The sequence below is a fragment of the Cryptomeria japonica genome, chromosome 2 (genome assembly GCF_030272615.1).
Source record: "Cryptomeria japonica chromosome 2, Sugi_1.0, whole genome shotgun sequence".
Classification (NCBI taxonomy): Eukaryota; Viridiplantae; Streptophyta; class Pinopsida; order Cupressales; family Cupressaceae; genus Cryptomeria; species Cryptomeria japonica.
In genome coordinates this window covers 549,720,182-549,728,551 of record NC_081406.1, presented here as the reverse complement: position 1 = coordinate 549,728,551, position 8,370 = coordinate 549,720,182, and positions in this window count along the sequence as shown.

Genomic DNA, 8,370 nt, shown 5'->3' with positions numbered 1-8,370 from the left:
AGATGCCCATCCCGGTTGGATGGATGCCTATCTCGTTTTGATAGATGTACCTAAGTATGTGATTGAATAATAAATAAATAAGAATAAGTAAGAAGAAGAAATCAATATTTTTATATATTAAAAAAAAAAAAAAAATCAGTTGAGTTTTTGGATTAAGTTAAGTGGGTTATTACAATTTATACATATCTGAACAAAAGAACATATAAACATAGAGTCAATATGCGTTTTTGAATCATTTACACATTTCATCTCTTTTAACAATAAAGAATAATATTTCACAATCACTCATGCAACTTAGATTTTACTCAATCACCGCTCAAATCATGCAATCAATGCACATGTATAAATATTTAAATCAATCTACTACTCACTCCAAATTCATTATTCAAATTTAAACAAACATTCAAATAAGGTCATTTAAATCATCCACCTTTTCAAGATGCAAATTATAAATCCTAATGTGGTGTGTGAGAGATTCCATCTATTCTAACGAAATACAAGAGCTAAGACAACTCTACCTGAATCATGTTCTCACCTTCATCTACGTTCACCAGTTCCTGCATTCACTTACTGAGTTGCTCATTAGCAACGACGATCCCAATTTTGCAATAAAAATTATTACTAATCATTCAATTTTATATAAATCATTTCAATGCATTCGACCTTCTATCTTATTTCATTGACAATTCCAATTTCATTTCATTTGTGAAAATAAACATTATTTTCCTAATTAAATAATTATGGAAAAATAGGGTTCGTGACATTTGTAGAGTGTGATTGCAAAGAAGAGGAGTTGAAAAGGATCTGCCTTAGCAAGTAGTGTTGTTATCAGATCAAAGCTTTACCTGTTGACTTCTAACCATTTCAACAAAAGGAAAATCCCTTGACTGGGAAGCTTTAACAGGCTTGTTGCAAATCCTCTAACCAGGTGACTCAAGTTCATTGAGTTCTTTAAATCCTCTAGCGAGATAACCTTTAACAGGGTTTATAGCCATCCCTTAACTTGGTGATCTCTAGCAAGATCGATTCCTAACAGAACCTTATTGTAAAGTCTTTAACCGAACTAGGCTCCTAACAGAGCGAACTTCGAAAGAGTTCAAAACAAGCTTGTGGGTATTCATCCCCACCGTGGTTTTTCCCATTTGGGTTTCCACGTGAAAAAATCTGTGTGTTATGGGTTGTGAATTTTCATGTGATGATTGAGTAGATGTTGATTAAGTTAGTTATGCATGCAGTGCTAAATGATTGTGGTATTGTTGATACAACTCATGCTTGATTATATTAGGAAGTAGTCATCAAGATTTGAGATCTGTCAAATGTTGTCTGAAGTATCTGTGTTTAACCGGTATACCCATGGTTAAGTTCAGTAGTGAAGACAACCGGTCAGCATTGTTTTAATATGATAAAGTGTTGAGAAAGTTTTTGTCTGGTACTGATTCACACCCCCCCCCCTCTCAGTACCAGTTAGGGTATTATTTGTTCATCATTTTTCATCAGTTATCAAGTAAGGACAAAGAAAGATTGTTGAGAATGGCAAGAATACTATGCTCTTAGAGGATGTGTGGAATAAGGATGTTGTTTTTTCCTCAATTGACAGATTGAGCCTTCTAAAATAAGTATTGATAAGGATGAATGGAAAATTTATATTTGATTATGTCAGTTGGGAAGGGGAACAACCTACTTGGAAAGACTTTAGAGTGCAACTTACAAGAAATAGGAGCTTGAGAGGTGGAAGACAACATAGATGGGAGAATGATATGCTTGTTCTTCATCGACAATTAGGGGATTGCAACTTCTTCACTAAAGCTAAAGATGATGAGTGGATTTGGAAGTATCTCCCCTCAAAGAAATTCTCAGTGAAATAAGCTTATTCTTCTCTTGAGAATACCCCCCAAGATACCTTCAATTGGGATCAAATTTGGATGCCCAAACTCATACCTAAAGTCAGTTGCTTCTAGTGGATTGGTGCCCATCATAACATTCTCACTATTGATAACCTCAATAGAAAGGGGGGTTTCGTTTGTCAATAGATGTTCTTTGTGTTATGTAGATTCAAAAAGTATTGAGCATTTATTGTTTCATTGTCCTTATGCTTGGGACATCTAGTCTGTTGTTCTGTCGACTTTATCTGTTTGTTGGGTTCTATCGGGTAATATAAGACAATTTATAGAAAATGGGAGCTATTGCCCATTTACTCATCCTATTATTAAGGAAATTTAAGGACAAATACCCCCATTTGTGTCTTGGGGATTATGGAAGGAGAGAGATAAGTATATCTTCAGAGAACAAGTGAGGAACAATATGGAGCTATTTATGGTCATCAAACAACAAATTCAAGAGAGTATTAATGTCACTTCCTATAGATATTCTAAAAGAATGTCGAGCTACAAAGAACTAAGGATCAAACAAGCTTTGGGGATATATAGGAGCTAACTTGAATAGATTGGTCCAAGATCTTGCGTAGGAAGTTGAGTAGATGGCATATCAGGCAATGGAAGGTTGGGTAAAATGCAACTTTGATAGGTGCTCTAAAGAAAACCCAAGCATCTCAAGAGTGGGTGGAGTTATAAGGGACAACAATGGGTACTTATAGAATGTTGTGGCAATAGTCTGGGAGTGGGTTCAAATAATAGGGTTGAAGCTATGGCTGCTTGGTGGGGAAGAAAAAGACTAAAGGAGTTGAATTTCTAGAAAATTATTTTGGAAGGTGATTCAAAATTAATTGTTACGATTTCAAAAGAAGTTGAAGGTCTGTGGGAAATCAATAGGATGATGGAAGAGAGAAAGGCCATTCTTAGGAGTTTCCTTCAATCCAAAGTGTTGCATGTTTATGTTGGAAACCAAGAACACTAAGAGAGAGGGGGGGGGTGTTGAATCAGTGTTCTATCGGAATGATCAATTTTAACCTTATTAAAACATGCATTCACCAACCGTTATGCCGGTACATATAGAATTGAAAGAAGTAAAGCAACCAATAAGCCAATCACACAAATGAATACCATAACACATAAAATTATACATGGAAAACCTCAAAGAGTAAAAACCACGGTGGGATTTGTAACCCACATTATCAATACACTGGTCATACGAAGAGATATTACAAAATATAGGGGCCTGCACTTGCAAGAAGGCTTACAACCTAGAGCACACTGCTCAATCACAAAGGAGCCTCACTGACTACATACAAATCCAGACTACAATCCGAAGAAATGATTGAACTGCTAAGATAGCATCTTTTATGCCTAAATAGAGTTTCAGTTAAGCTCTATTTATTCCGGTCTGAAACCCTTAATCCTTACCGAAATACCCCTTACATAAACTTCTCATTACAAAACATTATCATATTTTCCTATCCTTCCATATTACAAAATGATCTAATCAACTAACCTATATACCCTTTACAATCCATCATGCCTTATGTCGGCTTACAAAGATAATTACAATATGAATATACATGTTGGTTCAATAGCATAAACACATGAATATCAAAAACAATTGTCAATGTTGGATCTCCAAATGATATCGGCCTCCAATACCGATAACCTGATTCTAAACCATGTTGGCAATCTATCCAACCTACCGGTGACACACCTCCAATACCGATAACCTGATTCTAAACCATGTTGGCAATCTATCCAACCTACCGGTGTCAGTGTCAGTGTCAGTGTCAGTGTCAGTGTCAGTGTCAGTGTCAGTGTCAGTGTCAGTGTCAGTGTCAGTGTCAGTGTCAGTGTCAGTGTCAGTGAAGTGTGTGAACAATTGCAAGAGAAATATTTTCTGAATTCCTTGTGAAGGCCTTAATTTTATCTAGTAGAAAGTAATCCTTTAAACGGAATTTGCTAATTCAAAATTTTCTTTGCATTTTCAAGTAATTATATTACTGAGTAAGAGCTGGTGCTAAAATCGTGTCTAGTTTATTGAATCTGCAGTTAAGTCAATAGTTAGCCCTTGGAAATATTTTATTTTTACACCAGGGTATATATTTTGCAGAGATCCTCAAATACCTTCTCTCGGGAGCTGGCCCTTTTGATCAAAGACATTAAAGGATTAGCCTTTCACTATTTGTCAGAGTGAATTGCAGGATTTGTTATAATTCGGTGCTTTCAGATTGTGGGCCATGTAAACCCTAAACTACGAACAGATTTTCACAACAATGTATCAAATGAATGGCATGTTCAAATGATATTATTACTGTCTAATTTTTAAAAATTATTGAAATGACATAATAATAATAATAATAATACTCTTTGTGATATTGTTTTTACATAAAATTTAGTTGCACAAATAAAACAAGCTACAACGATAAATTATTTGTATATGGTGTACTGGGTAATGGAGTGCACGACAATGTGCAGGTTTTCTTTCATTTATTCTTTCCTAGCTATCTTCGAATCTGGTTTTGTTTTTGGGAAAGTGTTAAATTTAGCTCATTTTTGGAGCTTTGCGTTCTTACACAGCCTCTAGTGTTACATTGTTGGTTGCACATTACATTTCTTTCCAAATTCTGTCCATGTTTCTTCTGTTTAAGAAGCTTTTTAAGACCTTTATAACAAAACCAGTAATAATCTCCAATTACAACTGCAACAATCAAGTAAAATTAAATAATAATAACAATACTATAATTATACTATATTATAGCACCGTCATAGTTTATTTTTACGAGAAGTACAGATCATCAATTTCTCTCTTTAACTTTGTTAGTGTTATTTTAAATGTATTAAATGATACAATATTGTAATTATACACTAGCATTATTATGGTTTATCTTCGTAAGCAATTCGTTTTGATGTTTGATTGTATTAATAATTTTTTTAAGTAGTAAAATTATTCGTTCATATAATATAATGTCTTTTTCAAACAATTTGAATCTTCCAAAATTATTAACTATATTATTTATTAATTATACTCTACACAATATTTGTTATTAATTTGAAATGCAATCTTACTATAAATTTTTTAGTTAATGGATTGTACAGCTTCTAATCACCTCCTAAACCCTTTCAATTCAACAACTACAAGCACTTTGCTAAACTTTTCAACTTTACAATCTGAATTATTTCATCACTTGAACCCACACTATAGAACTTGTGACTTTAAATATGGCTAAAATTAACAATTATTTAAGTTTATATGAAACTTGGCCTAGCTTAGCTGAATGAAATTAAGCTCAATTGAAAATGATTTCATAACTGATAACCACCCTAATTTACATTGATTTCACGTAATGGACATTTAAATCACTTCCATTTACAATAATCACATAACAAGCCTAAAAACCACATCCATTTCAATTGCCTGACTGGAGCTAAGATCGGTCTGTCGGCACTAGTGGGGCAGAGCAGGTGTTTTTCCGGGATGGGGAACCTACGGACAGTCACAATCAACAGGGGGCAGAATAAATCTCCACATCACTGTACCGCCCAGCTTGGGGCACGGCATGAGGCTCAGGGGTTTCGACCTTGAGACCTCCACCCGAAGGTGCGCAGCCTACAACCGCTGCGATACGGGGACAACCCCTCCTTGAATTATTTTATTTGCTTCATAACTATTTTATTTAATACAAACATGCAGGTGCACATGAATTTTCATTTCCATTTGAAAAAAGTAATAAATATTTTAAAATTTCAATATCTCTATATTTATAAAATAAATGTCAGTTCTAAATAATTTTCTTTCACACTCACAACATGAAACACCACTCCCTATTGCTACCAATTGAAGTCACACCTCTCAACATGAGAGTTTATATGGCCTTCATTTAAATAAATGTTTACAATTAGTTCATGATGAGACTACGTTACAATCATCTCTTAAAAGGATAATTTCAAACTTAACAGATACGGTTCTCTAAATGTTTTCCATTCGTCCTCAATCGTTTATGATGTTGACATTCGGTGTACAAATAACTATAATAATCATCTCTTTAACAAGTGTGACAATAATAAAAGAACAAAGGATTAGATAGGTAGACAAGCGTAAGAAATCAGTATCTTCCAAAGAATTATTGACAATATTTTACCTAACTCGAGTAAGAAATTGAGCATTACAAGACATCACTTCCTTTCAATCATCAAGATATTGATCCTCTTATCAGGACTTTAAGAAACCAACTTGCTTGATGTGTGCTTAAATTTTGTTGGGTGTTAAATATCCTCATTTATGGATTGCTCTTATTGAACTGCAAATTTACTGTCAATATGCAAGGGTAAAGCAGGCTGTGCTTTTGATGGTACAATTTGCTTTATCTTCTTCCCATGTTTTTCATACACCATAACAAGTCCTACAAATACAATAAAAAAATACAAGATGCACAAAGTGCAAATTACACAAAATGCACCACCTTCTTTACCCTTGCTTATTACACAGCACAAGCATTTTATAGCAAACAAAAGAGATCTCAATAGTAGTTGATTATATTTAACCTTTATATCCAACAAAATCTCAATGCCTAACGGATTCAAATGGTTTTCTTTATGCTTGATTAGACAAGCAATATTGGAATTGCTTTGGGAATGTCTTAGACTTTGTGAATCGAGCACCTTGTATGGTAGCAGTTGTTTCTTGACCAAATATTTCTTGTATACAAAGTGAAGTAATGTAAACTACTACACTCAATGGAATCCAAGCTAAGATCTTGTTGCTCGTGTGGCATAGATGACACAAACTGGAGAATTGAAATGGTCACAACCCTAAGGCAATATTGTCCACTCAGTAGAAAACTGAAGAATACTTGATCAGAGCTGTTTCTCGATTAGACTCTCTGTGAGTTTTTCTATCAACATTTCAGATCACACTCTCTGATCCATCATCAGGATAATAGAGAGCTAGAGGAGACATAAAATGACTTGTAGACGAGGAACAAACTAAAAAGAATTATGGATTATGGAAATCTGATATCATTTATTGAAAATCACTTACAGATTAGGTGGGAAGGCCTTACATATCTCACTTAACATTTCTGTGATGAATGATTCATCAAACAAGATGAAAAGTTATTTATGCATAAGGCATGCTACTTCACTGAGAATTACAAATGGTGAGCACAAGAAATTCTCAAACATGTATTGATTTAGTATAAATATACTAATGAAAATAGTGCGACATTGATAATGGAATATCAAGTTATACTCGAATGCTTTTGATAGACATGCAATCCGGAGAACTATCAATTTTTTCTTTTTATAATATTTCCCATGCAAAAGAAACCTAAATTACAATTTATTCATTTGATGTGATCTCTCATAGGCAGGCAGTTGCAACTTTTATTTTATATCATAAGGAAATATTACCGTTGTAGCTTTCATCATAAATAGTATGACGCCTAAAACTAGCCTATCTCCATGTCTTGTCCCGAATTCAACAGAAACTAACAACAGTTAACAAGATTTTTGCCTTTACACGTCAGGGCAACATGAGCAGCATGTATTACATACTTCAGTTAGCGCTAAAGCAGAAAGCCCAACACAATCTTTGGAAAGTGACACTGGAAATCAATCGGAAGCATTAACTAGAAATAGAGACATTCTAAAAACTCAAAATACCGTAGAGAACTGCAGGCATCCTTGACCAAGCACATTCCTTGTCAATGAACTCAAGTTCACATCAATGATCAGAATTGTTTTTAAAGATATCAAACATGATATATCATGGAGGGGGCTTTACATATTTGATTCTAGCTTTCTTCCATCTGCATAAGTACGTAGCACGAAAAGGGGATCTTACATATTTGGTTGAGCTTTCTTCCATACGCATAACTACGTATGTGGCATGAAAAGGCAACCTCACATATTTGATTCTAGTTTTTTTTTTCCGTCTGCATAATTAGGCGCCTAGTGTGAAAAGGCAAACTTAATATTTGATTCTAGCTTTTCCATCTGCATAACTAGGCATGCAAAATGATTTGAGAATGCCTGAGTAGATGATTCAAAAAATTCTCCATCTACTCAATCTATAATTGATTTCTGCGTTTCACATCTTCCAAACATTAAAACAAAAGGGTGTGAGCATTTCAATTCACGAATTTATACGAAGGAAAAACATGCAATGCACCACAGGAAATTTGTACACAGACTCCAATCTATAAGGACCATTAGGGGTCATCCATGTTTTCCAGAAATGAAAGACATACAAGTTTAGGAAAGCCAAATGAATCTCAACAAAGGAGACAAACCCTCATCACTGAGAAATCGCATTTGGGTGCTGATTTTATTGGCATTAGTAAAATAACATGTTTATTGTTAAATAAAGTAAACATGAATCACAAACCAAGAAGCAAAGAGCCAACAACTAAAAGCACTTTCAGACTACCTACAACATGATCAGAAAAATAAAATCTGTTGACATACTCCAAACAAGCAATTTGTAGTCAGA